Source organism: Myotis daubentonii, chromosome 8 (assembly GCF_963259705.1).
Source record: "Myotis daubentonii chromosome 8, mMyoDau2.1, whole genome shotgun sequence".
Lineage (NCBI taxonomy): Eukaryota > Metazoa > Chordata > Mammalia > Chiroptera > Vespertilionidae > Myotis > Myotis daubentonii.
Window position 1 is genome coordinate 57596056 of NC_081847.1, and position 18226 is coordinate 57614281.

The 18226-nt window shown below is 43.6% G+C and overlaps 1 long non-coding RNA gene across 1 annotated transcript; it reads left to right on the plus strand.

Annotated features, from left to right (window-relative positions):
- Positions 1-2565: 2565 nt before the first annotated feature.
- LOC132239031 (uncharacterized) lies at positions 2566-18006 on the plus strand. Its single transcript, XR_009453961.1, has 3 exons — positions 2566-2926; positions 5784-5927; positions 17183-18006. It is a non-coding gene; the product is annotated as an uncharacterized LOC132239031 (long non-coding RNA).
- The last annotated feature ends 220 nt before the right edge of the window (positions 18007-18226 follow it).

The following is an 18226-nucleotide window of genomic DNA, read 5'->3' on the forward strand; positions in this document are numbered from 1 at the left end:
GCCTGGGGCTTTCCACCCTCATGACCTTCTGTACCTGGCCCATCATCCTTGCTCTGCCTACCACATATGAGCAGAAAATATTTTTTCATTTATTTGTATCCTCTTCAATTTCTTTCATCAATGCCTTATTGTTTTCAATGTATAGATGTTTCACCTCCTTGATTAAATCTATTCCTAAATGTTTTATTGTTTTTATGCTATTATAAAATGGGATTGTTTTCTTTATTTCTCCTTCAGCTATTTTGTTAGTGCAACTAAATTTCATGTCGATTTTGTGTCCTGGGATTAGATAAAGAGTAAAATGGAGAGACACTTCTTTTACATTGGTGGGTACAGGATAGTTAATAACTAACATTGACAGCACACAGAGATGCTATTCAGGGCAAGAAAACAATGAGAGGTTCTGTGGTCTCTTGCTCTGTTGTGGTGGCTGTGCCCTAAGGGGCCTTGAAAAGGTGAATACTCTGATATTTCATAGGTCTGTTTTCTTAGATGCAAAAAGACAATAGACTTTCTCACTTACAGTGAAGATTGACCTTTGTCAAGGAAGCTACACCTTAGGATGTGACTATCCTCCCTGACTCATTTATAATTAGGAATATTTATATTTATTTTTAAAAATATATTTTCATTGATTTCTGAGTGGAAGGGAGAGGGAGAGAGAGGTAGAGACTTCAGTGATGAAAGAAAAATCATTGATTGGCTTACTCCCACTGGGGACTGAGCCTGCAACCTGGGCATGTGCCCTGACCGGGAATCAAACCGTGACCTCCTGGTTCATAGGTTGATGCTCAACCACTGAGTCACACTGGCCAGACAGGAATTTTTGTCCAGATCACCCTATGTGGTTGCTGTCAGTCTCTGAGTTTGGAAGGCACATCATGCAGGCCTCCTCTGAGCTTGTCAGGTTTAGGATTTGGCCCCTTTTTCATCTACATTACATGATGAAGTACTTTTGCATACTTGTCACGAACAGAAAATATTTAATCTCAGTTAGATGTTGATTAATTTCTTTATAATTATAAACAAATAATGTCAGTCATTCTCATAATAACATTATACGTGGCTTATTTGGAACTTATTGGGCTAAGTTTACCACTTGGAAACTGAAAATATTTTACACAAAATTTCCATTATGAGGTATGTACTTCATTGTGTCGTTTATGAAAAATCAGAACAATGAAACTGAGGAGAGAATGAAGAAACAAAATGGAGGTGCCATAGCTGAGCTAACAAAATTGCCTAAATCAGAATGGGTTGAAACATGAATAGGTTTTATTTTACCTTACCTAGCCTGAGGACTTAAGCTTTCGAACTTTGCAGTTGTGTATCAGTGCCTGAGACATGTATAAATCCTACAGATAACACACTGAAGACCTCGGGAAGGAACGTGCGTGCGTACAGAACCCCTGACATCTGGAAGATCTCCCTCTCAGCCATTCCAGAAGCTGAGGTGCAGGACGGATCCTTCCCAGGAATGCACATTTTACTGTAAGTGTTACCAGTGCGAGGAGCAGACCCCAGTTCTTCTCTTCTGGAAGGAAAGATTTCAATCAAGAGACAAAGTGCAGCAGAGTAAGAAAGAATTTGTTGGCCACAGCAAAAGTAGGCTTAGGACAGTGAAAGGAAGCAACAGGAGAGCCTAGCTGGGCTGAAGGTAAGAGTGCTAGTCGATGCCAGAAGTAGAGGGTTTGTGCTGGGGTAGAGTAGGAGATAAAGGTGTCTGATAATTCAACATTTACAACTCTTGAGAACAAGAATTTTTCTATGAAATGCCTCTAACTCTCATTCTACTGAATTTTTAAGGGTGGGGCCTTTTTCTTACCTACTCTGATATTTCCAGTGTCTCATACAGTGCTGAGATAGGGTATGTGGCCAAGCAGCTGTAACCAATGAGGGCTACATGGAGGGCTCTGTGCCTTACAACTCCCAGAAGATCAGCTCCATCCAACACGGTGACTAATTTTACCTCATGGTGACCCCTAGCGTCATTGTAATACATCAGCGTAGTAGACAACACAACCCACAGCTGCTGTGATCAGAAAGGGAAAGCCTATCTAAGAACACAACTTGGCCAACAGATCTCTTCGGAGAAGTCTCCACCCTTGTCCTGGAAAAATCCTGCATAGTCCTCCCCCTTATCGAATACCCTGCCCCGCAATTAAATCAGTCTGAATAAAAAGTAAACCCCACCAGGGAGGGGCTGCTCTGTCTGTGCAGTAGCCCCTCTGTCTCACTGCTTCCATAGTAAACGCCCTTTCACTTTAAGCTCTATGCTGGCTGGTATTTGAATTATTTCCTGTGCAAAGCTAAGAACCCACAGTGGATTGAAGATCTTCTGGTCCCCAGAACTCCAAAATGCCTACATCAGTAATTTCTGGGCCTGGCACAGAAAAGGCATTCTGTATTTGTAGAATGAATGAATGAATGAATGAATGAGATTCATTCATTAAGTGAATTACTCAAGATTAAACAACTACTAAGTGTTAGAGTTATGACTGGAACAAATCATTGTTTTTACCCTATTCAGACATGAACTATAAAATATTATAGAATCATAATTTCTCCATCCTCCTTAGCTTTTGGGTGGGCCTTAAGAAATTGGTATTAAGGCTCTCCAGAGAAATAGAATCAATAGGATGTGTGTGTGTGTGTGTAGATGAGGAAGGGGCGTGGGGGAGGGAGAGAGAGAGAGAGAGAGAGAGAGAGAGAGAGAGAGAGAGAGAGAGATTGTATGTAATGTAATTACGGAGGCTGACAAGTCCCAAGTCCCAAGCTCTGCAGTGTGAGTCTGAGCCAGTGAACTGGGGACTTAGAGGAGCCAATTGTGCAGTTCCAGTCTGAGTCCAAAAGGCTGAAAACCAGGAAGAGATGATGTTTCAGTTCCAGGTCAAAGACAGAAGGAAGCCAGTGTCCCAGTCTGAAGGTAGTCAGGCCAAAGGGATTCGCCTTTACTTGGGAAGGGTTAACTTTTGTGTTCTGTTCAGGCCTTCAACTGATTGAATGGGATCCACCCCGCCCACATTACGGAGGGCAATCTGCTTCACTCAGTCTACTCATTTAAATGTTAATCTTATCCAGAAATGCCCTCATGGACTCCCGGTCTATATACCAGTTCTGAACACGTACTTGTCCACGTTCCTTTTGTCGAGATAGTGCAGCATGGGGACGAAGAACACCTTTGCTGGGGTTCAAATTCCAGTTACCAGATGTATGAACCTGACAAGTTACTTTTCTTAGTGTCAGTTTCTTTCTCTATGAACTGGGAATAAAATTGGCTACTATTTGTAAAAAATAATATAAATGGAGCCACTTTAAAATGGAGCCAGAGCTGCCATGCCTCAACCCTTTGGAATGTTAAAACGGGGCAAAATGAACTTTGGTCTGGGTCGAAAGCAACCCTGTGTCCAAAAGAACTGTTTGAAAGGATAACAGGAAAGTAGACATTATAACTTAGGAACTAATGACTATGGTACTAAAAATTAAAAACAACAAGCTCCCCTTGGACCAGCATCGAACTTCAGTCTGCAGGTGAACACTCTACCCACTGAGCCAAGCCCTAGAGGCCACTCTTCTCTTCTTACAAATACCCCTTGCCTTTGACTCCTAATCAGAACCTTTGGGTTTCTGCCTGAATCAGTGCTTCTCCAATAGCTTTTTTTTTTTTTTTTTTTTTTTTTTTTTTAATGTCAAAGAATGCCTGTTGCCTCTTACTTTGGGTTATGTTTAGGTTATATCTAATAAGAAATATTAATACAATTTAATAAATGTGGCATACCAATACTATTTCTTTGATTCTTTGGTCATTTAAAATATCAAATTATGTTTTTAATTTTAACCACTCAAGTAAAATAATAATACTCTTCTATGGCAGGTACCTTTCATTTTATTTCTATTTCTAGCTTTTATTTTCTAGTTTAATGCCTGCTACATAGTAAGCACATGATAAAAATTTTAAGAATACTTAATATTATTGTGTCAGGAAAAATATGACAGGGAATTTGAATTCTGTAATCCTAAAAATATATACATTTTGAGAATAAATAATTTTCCTTATGCACAAATATTAACTTGATTTGAAATGAAGCATTTGGAGAAGTTATAATAGCAGAGGCAGATCATTTAATTTACTTAATATTATGTTGCCATTTAAGCCTGTAAGTCTAAAACAGTTTCCATAAACAACTAAAGATGACATGAACTTTTAGTTGATCCAGACAATAAAGTATATAATTTGTTTGCACCACAGCAGCTTTAATCTCAGTGGCATAACTATAATGACAATATTGCCTTACTTTGAAAAATACTTCATACTTGTCAAATTATTTGAGTATACTATCACATCTGATTCTTACAACAATCTCTTTTTTTCTTTCTTTCATTAGATCCTTACTACAGTCTTAAAGAGTGGGTAAGTAGATGTCACTATCCCCACTTTACAGGCGAGGAAACTGAGGAATGAGAGATTCAAACTAGTACGCCAAGCACCAAGCACCAAATTAATGACTAACATAGGAACTGTTAACTTAGTATGCTTTCTAATACACCAAATCTAATCAGACTAAATTCTAAACTCTTAGGTAAAAAATATCATCCAGGTCTTCAGTTAAGAAGTGATTTTTCGCCCTGACTGGTTTGGCTCAGTGGATAGAGCGTCGGCCTGTGGACTCAAGGGTCCCAGGTTCAATTCCAGTCAAGGGCATGTACCTTGGCTGCAGGCACATCCCCAGTAGGAGGCGTGCAGGAGGCAGCTGGTCAATGTTTCTAACTCTCTATCCCTCTCCCTTCCTCTCTGTAAAAAATCAATAAAATATATTTTAAAAAAAGAAAAAAAGAAGTGATTTTCTTGCCCTAGCCAGTTTTGCTCAGTGGATAGAGCATCAGCCTGCAGACTGAAGGGTCCCAGGTTTGATTGAAATCAAGGGCACATGCCTGGGTTGCAGGCTCTATCCCCAGTAGGGGGTGTGCAGGAGGCAGCTGATCAATTATTCTCTCTCTCAATATTGATGTTCTATCTCTCTCCCTCTCCCTTCCTCTCTGAAATTAATAATAAAAAAAGAAATGATGTTCTTTCAATACAGGGGTCCTCAAACTTTTTAAACAGGGGGCCAGTTCTCTGTCTCTTAGACCGTTGGAGGGCCAGACTATAGTTTAAAAAAAAAACTATGAACAAATTCCTATGCACACTGCACATATCTTATTTTGAAGTAAAAAAACAAAATGGGAACAAATACAATATTTGTATTTGCATGTGGCCTGCAGGCTGTAGTTTGAGGACCCTTGTTTCAATACATGTGATTATTAGGCATTTTAAAATCTCAAAATTTTACATTAATAGGAATGCAAAATGGACTTTGTATATATCACATCAATAACAGTAGGTTATAACCAAAGTAACTAATTTTATACGCCAGTTTGGTTCACTAAGTAATATCATATACTTTAGATGATAACTTTTCTCATATTAAAGTTAGAGTCTTGGGTTTGACTCAGCTGCCTTTTTCTAAGGTGCTATAATAAAATTTCTCTGTTGATATGATACTGATATGATATTGTCTTAAACTCACTCAAAAATATTTTTAAAGGAGTGTGATATGTAGTGGAAATAATAGTTTTTGTAAGTTGGTGCAGGATTTATATCCTTAACACCAATTTAAGACTCAAATCTTTTTTTATTGAAGTTATAATCTTGATAGGATGATAAAATAATTAGAATTACCCCAAATCTGCCATTCTGATGGTGTAGTTATTTGATATTGAATAATTTTCTCCTATTTCTTCAGTCTCTAAAGAAGAATAAATTCCAGTTGGTCTCCCAAAGGCCCAACTTGAATGGCTTCCTGGAAACTTTGAATTTAAGGACCATGCCTTTTACTTCTTTCATACTCTGCCTTAGAGGACCCAGGACAATGCCATGCCTGTAGAAGGTGCTTAATAAGTTCTAGAGCAGGGGTCCTCAACCTACAGCCCGCGGGCCACATGCAAATACAAATATTGTATTTGTTCCCGTTTTGTTTTTTTACTTCAAAATAAGATATGTGCAATGTGCATAGGAATTTGTTCATAGTTTTTTTTTAAACTATAGTCCGGCCCTCCCACGGTCTGAGGGACAGTGAACTGGCCCCCTGTTTAAAAAGTTTGAGGACCCCTGTTCTAGAGCATGAATATGTACCTGAAGTTGGTTTGGAAGAGACCTGGGAAAGTCCGGGATAAAGACACAGGAATACTCTCTTTGTTCAAAGTACAGATAAATAAGATACCTCAACTCTGAGACATCAAAAATAACAATCCTGGGTAGCAGTTGGTGAGAAGAAGCAGGTATAAGGGGAAAATGACATAGACGAAGGCACAGCCACAGTCCAAGGAAATGAAGGCAAACTTTGATCATGAGACAAGGGTGAGCTAGGGAAGGGGATGATGTCATCAGAACAACAACAGAGGAAGACAGTTTTGGCAGCAGCTTTTGAATAGACTTTGAAGAAAAAAAAATGGGAGAGAGGGGGAAAAGGAAACAGGAAAAGGAAGTCTGCTCAAAACTCAGCATGACATTTGCAATGGGTGGGAGCTTCCTGTCACAACTTGATGTTTGGAACATCTGGTCACCTTTTATAATGAGACCTTAAAAACCTCAGCTTTCTCAAGTGATCCGGTTAGAGTATTTATGGATTTCGTGGCCTAACAGGCACTGCCAGTAGATAAGCCTATTTGAAGAAAGAAAGAAAAAAATACAGATGGAAAACAAACTCTTCGCTTACACTGAGAACACTCTACTAGTTTTATGATGTAAATATTCATGTTTGTAAATGTATACACATGCTTTACGTGTTTTTGGAATTTATTGGTGTTGTGTCAAAATGAAAGTATTGTGAATTCTTTTTTATTTTAATGATCTCAAATGGCGAAATGTAGCTAACAGATTTACTAAAATTCCTCACCTTGCTTCATTTACAATATAGGCCAAGGTTTTCCATAGCACAATTGTGCCCTCTAGCGTTCTTAGAATTTAATGAAGGCTACTAATAATTCCTACTTTATCATCACTCTATGTCAGTAAAAGTGTGTGGCTGTGTGATGGTACTAATAAACCCTCACATCTCAGTGGCTTAAGAAACAAAATTTTATTTATCAGAAAGTCCAGAGCAGGCTGGCAGGGTCTGTGTCCAAGCAACCTCTTGGGGATCTAGACTTCCTGTATCTTGTGATCTCTATCACCTTCTCACCTGCCAGTCACCAGGACAGGGACATAGAGAGGACGAGGCTCACAGGCTTTTAACTGCTTCAGCCAGGAAGTGGCACCTGGCAGCCTGCTACTGGCCAGAACTCGTCACGTGGCCCCAGCCCCAAACCCCAGGGAGCCTGGAGGAGGTGGGGATGTTTTGGGAACACTAACTGCTTCTCTAAAGCCTCTTCAGGAGCGGCCGGGGAAGAACATATCGGACATGCTAACTTTATTATTTTGGGAAATATTTTTGATTTGATGTTTTCCAGTAAAAAGGTACTCAATCAAAAAGAGAATACAATGCAATTTTAATATTCATAGTTCTTCATTTTTCCATGACACTCAAAATTAAATATTCCATTTGTATAATGGCAGAGGTGTAGGGACAGGTTTATATTAGAATTTCTGTTCTAATTGACTTTTGTATTAAAATAAAGTACCCCTTTTTTCCCTGTTGTTCTCTTTTTAAAAGGACCATCCTCCTCCTCCTGCAGCTATTTCTTAGATGCAAGTTATACTTTTATTTTTTTTTAAATATATTTTATTGATTTTTCACAGAGAGGAAGGGAGAGAGGTAGAGAGTTAGAAACATCGATGAGAGAGAAACATCGATCAGCTGCCTCCTGCACATCTTCCACTGGGGATGTGCCCACAACCCAGGTATATGCCCTTGACCGGAATCAAACCTGGGACCTTTCAGTCCGCAGGCCGACGCTCTATCCACTGAGCCAAACCGGTTTCGGCTATACTTTTATTTTTAATTATTTCTTTCCAATTTTAATTTCAATATACTTGAAAGTTGCTTCCCAAACTGTTCTCCTTACTGATATTTCAACCTTGAGAAGTATATTATATATATACTAGGGGCCCGGTGCACAAAAATTTGTGCACTGGGGGGGGGGGGAAGGGGGGTCCCTCAGCCCAGCCTGTGCCCTCTCGCAGTCTGGGACCCCTCGGGAGATAACGACCTGCTGGCTTAGGCCTGCTCCCGGGTGGCAGAGGGCAGGCCCAATCCCTAGGTGCAGCCCCTGGTCGGGCTCAGAGCAGGGCCGATTGGGGAGTTGGGGTGATGCCCCCTGTCATGCACAGAGCAGGGCGGATTGGGAGGTTGCAATACCACCCTCAGTCATGCTCAGGGTAGGGCTGATTGGGGGGTTGGGGCACCGCCCCCTGTCACACTCAAGGCAGGGTCAATGGGGAGGTTGCAGCACCACCCCTGTCACGCACAGAGCAGGGTCGATGGGGAGGTTGCGGCGCCACCCCCTGTCACACACAGAGCAGGGCCAATCAGGGGATTGGGGCGCTGCCCCCTGTCACGCACAGAGAAGGGCCCACCAGGGGGGTTGGGGCTCCTTACCCAGTCACGCACAGAGCAGGGTCGATCAGAGGGTTGGGGAGCTCCCCCCTGTCACTCACAGAGTAGGGCTGATAGGGGAGTTGAGGCACCACCCCCTGTCACACACAGAGCGGGGCAGATCAGGGGGTTGGGGCACCGCCCTCTATCACCCACAGAGCAGGGCCAATCAGGGGGTTGGGGTGCCGCCACTGTCACACTCAGGGCAGGGCCAATGGGGAGGTTATGGCTCTACCCTGTCACACACAGAGCAGGGCCGATCAGGGGGTTGGGGCGCCACACCCTGTCACACACAGAGCCGCAGGGCGATCAGGGGGTTTGGGCGCTGCCCCCCCTGTCACGTTGATCCTGGTGCTGGGAGGCATATTACCCTTTTACTATATAGAATAGAGGCCTGGTGCATGGGTGGGGGCTGGCTGGTTTGCCCTGAAGGGTGTCCTGGATCAGGGTGGGGGTCCCCACTGGGGTGCCTGGCCAGCCTGGATGAGGGGATGATGGCTGTTTGCAGCTGGTCACACACCCTTCAGGGTGGGGGTCCCCACTGGGGTGCCTGGCCAGTCTGGGTGAGGGGCTAAGGGCTGTTTTCAGGCTGGGACTGAAGCTCCCAACTGCTCCTTTTTTTCTTTTTTCTTTTTTTATTCTGGGCCAGCTTTAGCCTGGCTCTAGCTCTTAGGCCTCCACTCCTGAAAGCAGGTATCTGGTTTGTTTAGGTTCTATAATCGAAACTCTGTATCAACTCCAGCTCTGAGATCCCAGCTCGCTGAAAGCTGGTTTCTGGGGTTTTGTTTAGCTTCTATATTTGTTACAATGTTTAAAACTGCAGGCTCAGAGGCCGGCAAGGCAGGCGGGGAACGTTGCAGTCCTCCGTCACTGAAGCAAGCAAGCCTCCCCTTTCGCATCAGCTGCCTGGCTGCCGGCCGCCATCTTGGCTGGCAGTTAATTTGCATATCTCGCTGATTAGCCAATGGGAAGGGTAGCGGTCGTACGCCAATTACCATGTTTCTCTTTTATTAGATAGGATGAAAGTTTATAAATTATACCTATTAGTGTAGATATTTCCCAACTAATAGGTATAATTTATAAACTTTCATCCTATCTAATAAAAGAGAAACATGGTAATTGGCGTACGACCGCTACCCTTCCCATTGGCTAATCAGGGCGATATGCAAATTAACTGCCAGCCAAGATGGCGACTGGCAGCCAGGCAGCTTAAACTGAACATGAGGCTTGCTTGCTTCAGTGATGGCGGACTCCAACGTTCCCGGCCTGCTGCTGCAGGCCTCTGAGGGGGAAGTTTGAAACATAGTAACATAGAGAAGCTAAAAAAAACTCCAGAAACCTGCTTTCAGCGAGCCGGGATCTCAGAGCTGGAGTTGATACAGAGTTTCGATTGTAGAACACAAACAAGTCTGGGCCGGAGGGTTTCCGCTTTCCCAGCAGCAGAGGCCGCAGAGCTGGAGCCACAGCTAAAGCTGGCCCAGAATAAAAAAGAAAAAAAAGAAAAAAGGAGCAGTTGGGAGCTTCAGTCACCTGACAGCCTGAAAACAGCCCTCAGCCCCTCACCCAGGCTGGCCAGGCACCCCAGTGGGGACCCCCACCCTGAGCCAGGACACCCTTCAGAGCAAACCAGCCGGCCCCCACCCATGCACCAAGCCTCTATGCTATATAGTAAAAGGGTAATATGCCTCCCAGCACCGGGATCAGCGGAGCCGCGAGGCCTCCCGGCACTGGGATCAGCATGACAGGGGGCAGCGCCCAAACCCCCTGATCGGCCCTGCTCTGTGTGTGACGGGGTGCGGCACCCCAACCCCCCCCCCCCCCACGGGCCCTGCTCTGTGTGTGATGGGGTAGAGCCATAACCTCCCCATCAGCCCTGCCCTGAGTGTGAGAGTGGCGGCGCCCCAACCCCCTGATCGGCCCTGCTCTGTGGGTGATAGAGGGCGCTGCCCCCCCCCCCACTTCCCCCATGGGCACTGCTCTGTGTGTGACGGGACGGTGCCACAACTCCCCTATCGGCCCTACTCTGTGAGTGACAGGGGGGAGCTCCTCAACCCCCTGATGGGCCCTACTCTGTGCGTGACAGGGGGGAGCTCCCCAACCCCCTGATGGGCCCTCCTCTGTGCATGACAGGGTATGGAGCCCCAACCTCCCTGATGGGCCCTGCTCTGTGTGTGACAGAGGGCAGCACCCCAACCCCCTGATTGGCCCTCTCTGTGCGTGACAGTGGGTGGCACCGCAACCTCCCCATCGACCCTGCCTTGAGTGTGACGGGGGCGGTGCCCCAACCCCCCAATCGACCCTACCCTGAGCGTGACTGAGGGTGGCATCGCAACCTCCCAATCCGCCCTGCTCTGTGCATGACAGGGGGAGACGCCCCAACTCCCCAATCGGCCCTGCTCTGAGCCCAACCAGGGGCTGCACCTAGGGATTGGTCCTGCCCTCTGCCACCCGGGAGCAGGCCTAAGCCAGCAGGTCATTATCTCCCGAGGGGTCCCAGACTTCGAGAGGGCACAGGCTGGGCTGAGGGACCCCCCCTCCGCCCCGAGTGCACAAATTTTTGTGCACCGGGCCTCTAGTATAATAAATAATAATATAAGGATAAACTCTGTGTTTTGCAACTGTAAAACGACTTTTGCCCCACCCTATGAATACCTAAGGAAACTTTATGGTTGTCTATTAACTAATGAGCTTAATGGGTCTTATTTTCATTTTTTTTAATTGTGGTAAAACATACATAACATAAAATTTACCACCCACCTTAACCATCTTTAAGCGTGCAGTTCAGTGGCATAAACACATTCACACTGTTGGGGAATCATCACCATTATCCATCTCTGAAACTTCTTTATCTTCCTGAACTGAAACTCTGTGTCCATTAAAACTAACTCCTGCCATAGCCAGTTTAGCTCAGTGGATAGAGCGTCGGCCTGCGGACTGAAGAGTCCTAGGTTCGATTCCAGTCAAGGGCATGTACCTTGGTTGCGGGCACATCCCCAGTGGAGGGTGTGCAGGAGGCAGCTGATCAATGTTTCTCTCTCATCGATGTTTCTGACTCTCTATCCCTCTCCCTTTCTCTCTGTGAAAAATCAATGAAATGTATTTTTAAAAAAACAAAGAAAAACTAACTCCGATTCCTCCCCACAGTCCCTGAGAGCCACCATTTTATGTTCTGTCTCTATGAACGTGACTACGTTAAGTACCTCATAGAAGTAAAATCATACAGCATTTGTCCTTTTGCGACTGGCTTATTTTATTTAGCATAATGTTTTCAAGGTTCTTTTCTTCCACGTTGTGGCATTGTCAGAATTTCGTTCCTTTTTAAGTTTGAATAATCCATTATATGTACATACCACAATTTGTTTATTCCTTCAGATTAGCTCATCTTTGGGACAGTATTACACTTATTTTGTTTAGTCAGTTAATCTTACTACTTATTTTGAAAGACATATAATCTATAGCACATCCTGATTAGAGAGACATCAAGTTGTTCAACCTTTGGCCACCTGTGTCTTCTTAGTCTATATATCTGACATACATACTTTAGTATTTCTATTTTTCATCACACTTTCTGGCAAAGCTCCACTTTTCAAAGGAAGTTTTCTTCATTGTACCTAGTATTGCTCTGGGAGTAATCAATTACAGTATGTATTTGGCTCCAAGTTACTTTGCTAAGAGTACCTTGATATTCTAAGAGACTGACTTTTTAAATGCTATTTTAAATATGGAGATGCTGTGGAGTGATACGTACTTCATTACCAGTTTTACCATGTTTCTAAAAGTCTTTATCACAGTCCTACTGTTGTAAGTCTATCACTGTTAATATTATTAACTTCCACATAATAACAATAGCTATAAACACCATTCTAAGTATTTGATATACACAATACAGGATGATGCTAATTATTGAAAAAGAAAACGCAGGAGAAAAAAGCAAGGTAGAACAAAGGCAAATGATAGATAACTCAAGTTTTGGACATGTTGGGTCTGAGGTGCCAGAGGAAAGAGGGTGTCTGTGGAGAAGAGCTGGTGGGAAATGTGAATTTGAGTCGGAAGTCAGGAGGACTGCCAGGGCTCCAGGTGGTTTGGGAATGAATAATATGTTTGGAAGAGCTGCAGCTATGAACAAATGAGATTGCCGAGGAAGAGAGAGAGAATGCAATGCCCAATTAGCCTAGCACCAGCCCTGAGCTGAGCCCGAGGGAGGAGTAGGGATAAATCAGGCAAGGCAGGAAGGCAGGAAAAGACACTTCAGGTGAAGGAAACAGTGATGGCATGGAGTCTGCATGGCCCTGGCAACCCCTGTTCTACTTCCCATCTCCATGAATTTGACTATTTGAATGCCTCATGTGAGTGGAATCATGCATATTTACCTGCCATGTCTGGTTTATTAAGGGTAGTGGTTCTTACCTTGGCTGTGCAGCCAGATCACCTGAGGAACTTTGAAAAAGCAAAAATGTCTGGGCCCCAGAATGAGATTCTGAGTTACGTGGTCTAAGGTGGGAGTCAAACTTCTGCGTTGAAAAAACAGAGTGCGAACATCTGCTGTGCAAGAAGACTAGAGGAGGACCGTGTTTTGTAAGGTGATGGAGGCTGAGGGCCAGGGGCATGGCCAACAGGGGAAAAGTGCCCTGGGAGAGGGTTAGAAGGCAGAGGCCTCGGGGCAGCCACTGGGCTTGTCAAACAAGCTTTCATTAGAAGCTTCAGTGGGGCAGTTTCTGTAGAGGGGTAAGGAAAAATAATTGGTGGAGCAAGTCCTTGGGGCACTGAAGAAATCGGAATCAAAATTATGGATAGAAAAGGGAAGGATTCAAGGATGAGTGGAGCTGCAGATAAATTACTAGATAGACGGGATGCCTATGGAGAGACTTGTGAAACGCATGGCAACCTTAGACGATCCTTTCTACTCTAACACCCGCTTCTGGCTCTGCGAAGGCTGGCATTCTGCAGCATAGCTGCGCCACATCTTTGCAGGTTTGCGTGCGCCACCGTGTGGTAGAAACGGATAGTGCTGTCAATTGGCTCTGCGAGACTGAAGACCCAGGGACTCAGGCAGTTTTTATTTATATACGAAAAAATCTCTCCAGGGACAGGGGGACCTATTCATGGTAAGAGTGCTCTTTTGTTAGAAGAAATTGAGGATGAGCTGGACATGGAGCAGTAGCCAGCCTCTTATCATGGCAACCAGAGTAACTCAACACATGTGAATTATTTATGACACACTAGCCTGTTGGAGAGAGGCCAATACTAGCCAAAACTTACTTGGAATCTGTTTACTTCAATTAGATTTTTCTTTATTGAAACAGTGACCTTGAAAATTAATCCATCTTCATATTCAGGCTTATCTCTTGCGTTTTCCTGTGTAGCCATAGAATTGCTCTCTGTGTGCTGTTTATGTCATTGCATCTTTGAACTGAAATAAAGTCAGGCTCACTCTACAATGAGCCACAACAGCTTTTGACCCTAAAGTATTTTTATTTTTTATTTATTTATTTATTTTTTTAAAAATGTATTTTATTGATTTTTTACAGAGAGGAAGGGAGAGAGATAGAGAGTTGGAAACATCGATGAGAGAGAAACATCGATCAGCCGCCTCCTGCACATCTCCCACTGGGGATGTGTCCGCAACCCAGGTACATGCCCTTGACCGGAATCGAACCCGGGACCCTTCAGTCCGCAGGCCGACGCTCTATCCACTGAGCTAAACCGGCTTCAGCATATTTTTAAATGACTGACTAATAATATTGGAGATCCAGGTAAAATTCAGAAGGTTATCATAACACAAGCTTCTAGGAATGGCCTTGGATTATGAATTTCCTACCCATGAGCAAAGAGGGCGTCTGCAACAAAGGCTGCCAGGAAACAAATACAATAATCCTATATAATGAAAGGGTAATATGCAAATAGGACAAACAGCATAACAACCGAACAACCAATCAAAGCATAATATGCTAATGATATGCTAAGGCTGCTCAACCACTTGCTATGACGTGCTCTGACCATCAGGGGGCAGATGCTCTGATCAGTAGGTTAGCTTGCTACTGGGGTCCAGGGACTGAGTGAGATGGGGCGGACAGCCCTGGAGCCCTCCCGCCGTTGTTCCCAAGCCAATCGTGCACTGGTGGGGTCCCTCAGCCTGGCCTGCACCCACTCACAATCTGGGACCCCTTGGGGGATGTTGGAGAGCCAATTTCCTGCAGGCCACTCCCCTTGGCTGGTGAGCCCACAGCAGGCACAGTGGGGCTGGGATGAGTGGGAGTGGCAGGTAGACGCAAGCTGCAGGCAGCGTTGGACTGCAGGTTTTGGCCCGATCCTTGCAGGCCCAGAGGGACCCCACCCATGCACGGATTCGTGCACTGGGCCTCTAGTAAAATGATAATAGAGCAGAAGAGAGAGGGAGTTTTTCCATCATTGTGCTAAACCTTGAACCCTTGATGAATGAGACCCATGACTCCAGTTTTGTTTTGTTTTTTAAATATATTTTATGGATTTTTTACAGAGAGGAAGGGAAAGGGATAGAGAGTCAGAAACATCTATGAGAGAGAAACATCGATCAGCTGCCTCCTGCACACCCCCGACAGGGGATGTGCCCGTAACCAAGGTACATGCCCTTAACTGGAATCGAACCTGGGACCCTTCAGTCCGCAAGCCGACGCTCTATCCACTAAGCCAAACCCGTTAGGGCATGACTCCAGTTTTTAACTACACATACCCACTCCTTAGGTTAAACCCACTTTTTTTTCCCCCAGCAAAGCTTCAGACTAAAATTTTACCCTCCAAAGACCTAGTTCAAAAGCTCAGAAGAGCTCCAGTTCCCTTTATAAGTAGGGTCATTCATTGACTCTATGAAGAAATTTGTGGGTTTAAAGCTATCGTACCCAAAATTTATTATGTGCTGATATCAAACCAATCACCTAGTTTTCTAATTCTATGCATCAATCTTATACTCCTTCCCTTGAACTTCTTGCCCCTCAATCTCAGGTCTAACTGTTCAGAGCAAATGTAGTACAGTACACCATGAGAAATGTAAACTCTCTACTCCCATTCTTAAAAGTTTATGACATTTATGCTCCTTCATATTTCCTTCTCATTTTACAGTAAAAGGTGTGCACCCTCCACTTGTGTTCTGGATCCTACAACCTCTTACCTTCTATACCAACTATCATTCTCTTCTATATTTCCAACTTTCCCCCCTGAGCATACACTCATGTGTGTTTTGCATCTTTAAACAAAGAAGCAAACTTGATCCTGTTCTCCACTTTACTGTTTTGGGTGTCCTCTTCTGGTCCGAGCCAACCCTCTGACAGAACAGGTAATTTCTGTATCGCCATTCTCACATGTCATAGTTCCTCAAATGACAGAACCTCACCCATCCTACTGAAACTCCTCCTCCAAAGTTACCGCGGCCAGATTCAATGGATGCTTTTCAGGCGCCTCTTTCTTATTGAATGTAATGATGCCAGAACAGCCAGACTCTCATGTTGTGATTTCCTTTCCTGAACAACACTGAGATCATTCTTCCTGCTAATTACATGTCTCAAAGGGTGATCTAATATCTCTAATGACATCACATTAATGGAGGTCAGAAGGCCAACTATGTGAGATGTCAAAATGTAGAATTTAGCTAAAAACAAACAAAAAACCCCACAAAGACCTCTTTGTAGCATTTTTTTTACTTTATTTTTATATATTTAAATTCTTTATTAGTTAAGGAATTACAAAGGTGTCATCATCCCCCCCATTAGTCCGTCCCCCCCCACCCCTGCTTTGTAGCATTTACCACCACTGACTTTACCTTCATCTTTTAACTGTCTCCTCAACTGACACCACTCTCCCAGACTCTGCCCTTTCTGCTTTAGAACTTCCTCCTCAGGTCCCTTTTTAGGGGTGTGTGTGTGTGTGTGTGTGTGTGTGTGTGTGCACGCACGCGTGCACAAACGTGCACTTGACATTTATTGAGTCCCCACTAAGTGCTGGGCACTGTAATAGTTTGAATAAATTATCTCATTTAATTCTTAGAACTACTTTATAAAGTATGGAGACATGCTTTCCTAGGAGCCATTTCTCTGGGAATACTTGCCTGAGCCAAATGGAAACCATCTGGCCAAGTGAAATCATTGTCACGAGCTAATAACACTGTATTAGTTACATGCAGATTTAAAGGGCTAAGGTTTCTTTGAGGGGGAAAGGACTGTAATAATAAGCCGTTCTTTACTTATTTCAGCTTGAGGTCGATATTTTTAGACCAAATTAAAAGTGATCAGTTTTCTCTTTAAATACATTCTGCCCCTCAATATGGTTGCTATTTGCTTTTCAAAAGTTAATCCCACTATTTTTAATTCAGATAGTAAGATAATGATTATACAGATGTTAGAAAAAGTAGGCATCTTTCCAATCCCATGAGTAACTTTCCACCCAAAGTGGTTTTGGCAGAGGATTTTATTTTATATAGCAACACATTTTAGACAGCCTGGAAGCAGCCTGGATGACTCAATATAATAATACTAGTAACTATCAGTTATAAAGCATAGAACATACGCCTTGCTAAATATATAAGTTAAGCATTTAATCTACAGATTATAAATAGTGTAAATATTACTTTTATTTTACAGATAAAGAAATTGAAGCCCAGAGGAGCTGAGTAACTTATCCAAGGCATGGTGGGTGTTAAGCAACAAAGTCGGACCCGAACTAAGGTCTGTCTGATGCCAAACACATAGTCACATGCTATGTGCAGTATAGGCAACTGTGCTTATTTTGTTTCTTGTCTCAAAACTGCCAGCGAGAGAAAATAAACCCTACTTGTATAAAATCATTCCTCAAAAGGAGCTTAGATAAAGTCAAATGCAAATTACCAAGCTATAATCCTTTTAAAAACGACTTACTATTCTGGAAAATTTTGTTTATAATGAGATAACTTGGGCTTAGTTGTTGGAGATAATACTATTTGTATACTTAGACAACAGCTACTCATGGCCTGGCCTAGCCAAGAGAATTTTAGAAATTCAAGTCTTTTTGTTCACTTTGGAGTCCTTCTCTTCCTTTGGTGATCTCTGTATTTGGTAGTTCCCAGGGTTATTTTAAGCTAGAATTCTGAAAATGTATCAACTTAACAATACCAATCCATTAAAACAAAAGTAAAATACGAAATTCACCCAAAGAGTTTTCTTACAGTCAAAATTGTTTCAATTGTAGTTTGCATTAGTCTGGGCTCTTCAGTTATCATGAGATATATCCAACTCACATCAGCTTAAAGAAAAATAATTCTGAGCTCATGCAGTTGGGAAGGATTCTAAGCTGAGTTCTGGAATGAAAAGTTGAGCTGCAGGAACTGGGGTGTAGAGTCCTGAAACTGGGGTGCAATGCCATGAGGTCTGTCCTCATGGACGTCTGTCTTTCATCTCTGCCATCTCTGCTCAGCTTCTCTGCAGACAGGCATTCTGCTGGGGTCCAACCCCAGCAGGTCCAGGGGTTCCCAAAGGTGTGGACGGAGTCGGCAAAGAAGGAATGACACGGAGACAGCGTTCAGTTGATCAGCAGCCTAGCCAGGATCTCTAGCCAGGATCTTCAGCCAAGTTCTGGTCTGGATCTCCAGCGAAGTTCTGGTTAGGATCTCCAGCCAGGTTCTGTGTCCATGTTCTCTTGCTAGGTTCTCC